Genomic DNA, 1,920 nt, shown 5'->3' with positions numbered 1-1,920 from the left:
ACAGCTGAGTAATCTAACACCTGCCTCAGACCACTAGAACAGCTGAGTAATCTAACACTTGTCTCAGACCACTAGAACAGCTGAGTAATCTAACACCTGCCTCAGACCACTAGAACAGCTGAGTAATCTAACACCTGCCTCAGACCACTAGAACAGCTGAGTAATCTAACACCTGCCTCAGACCACTAGAACAGCTGAGTAATCTACCACCTGCCTCAGACCACTAGAACAGCTGAGTAATCTAACACCTGCCTCAGACCACTAGAACAGCTGAGTAATCTAACACCTGCCTCAGACCACTAGAACAGCTGAGTAATCTAACACCTGTCTCAGACCACTAGAACAGCTGAGTAATCTAACACCTGCCTCAGACCACTAGAACAGCTGAGTAATCTAACACCTGCCTCAGACCACTAGAACAGCTGAGTAATCTAACACCTGCCTCAGACCACTAGAACAGCTGAGTAATCTAACACCTGCCTCAGACCACTAGAACAGCTGAGTAATCTAACACCTGCCTCAGACCACTAGAACAGTTGAGTAATCTAACACCTGCCTCAGACCACTAGAACAGCTGAGTAATCTAACACATGCCTCAGACCACTAGAACAGCTGAGTAATCTAACACCTGTCTCAGACCACTAGAACAGCTGAGTAATCTAACACCTGCCTCAGACCACTAGAACAGCTGAGTAATCTAACACATGCCTCAGACCACTAGAACAGCTGAGTAATCTAACACCTGCCTCAGACCACTAGAACAGCTGAGTAATCTAACACCTGCCTCAGACCACTAGAACAGCTGAGTAATCTAACACCTCCCTCAGACCACTAGAACAGCTGAGTAATCTACCACCTGCCTCAGACCACTAGAACAGCTGAGTAATCTAACACCTGCCTCAGACCATTAGAACAGCTGAGTAATCTAACACCTGCTTCAGACCACTAGAACAGCTGAGTAATCTAACACCTGCCTCAGACCACTAGAACAGCTGAGTAATCTAACACCTGCTTCAGACCACTAGAACAGCTGAGTAATCTAACACCTGCCTCAGACCACTAGAACAGCTGAGTAATCTAACACCTCCCTCAGACCACTAGAACAGCTGAGTAATCTACCACCTGCCTCAGACCACTAGAACAGCTGAGTAATCTAACACCTCCCTCAGACCACTAGAACAGCTGAGTAATCTAACACCTCCCTCAGACCACTAGAACAGCTGAGTAATCTAACACCTCCCTCAGACCACTAGAACAGCTGAGTAATCTACCACCTGCCTCAGACCACTAGAACAGCTGAGTAATCTAACACCTGCCTCAGACCACTAGAACAGCTGAGTAATCTAACACCTGCTTCAGACCACTAGAACAGCTGAGTAATCTAACACCTGCCTCAGACCACTAGAACAGCTGAGTAATCTAACACCTGCCTCAGACCACTAGAACAGCTGAGTAATCTAACACCTCCCTCAGACCACTAGAACAGCTGAGTAATCTAACACCTCCCTCAGACCACTAGAACAGCTGAGTAATCTACCACCTGCCTCAGACCACTAGAACAGCTGAGTATGTCGTTAGATGTTTTTTTGCCCTCCTGTATCACTTTATACACAGAAGATCTCTGCTAAACATAGAATCACATGGTTTATCCGTCTCTTTGTGACCGCCAATTATTTCAGAACAAAGTTGACTACAAATACGAAGTTGCCAATGTCTTTGCAATTGATAGAAACAAGGGACTTCTACAAATTTACTTCAAATGAAAACTGAGATGACTGCATTAAAATAGAAATAGTAGGCTATAGGACTATTTCAATCATATTGAAATATATTCCATGTTCAATATATTGAGTTATATTTTGCTACTTGTAGGCTACTGTCTGTAATTTGTCTCAATATATTTAATGATGTGTTTCCTAA

The sequence above is a fragment of the Salvelinus namaycush genome, unplaced genomic scaffold (genome assembly GCF_016432855.1).
Source record: "Salvelinus namaycush isolate Seneca unplaced genomic scaffold, SaNama_1.0 Scaffold837, whole genome shotgun sequence".
Lineage (NCBI taxonomy): Eukaryota > Metazoa > Chordata > Actinopteri > Salmoniformes > Salmonidae > Salvelinus > Salvelinus namaycush.
Note: the sequence above shows the minus strand (reverse complement) of the source record.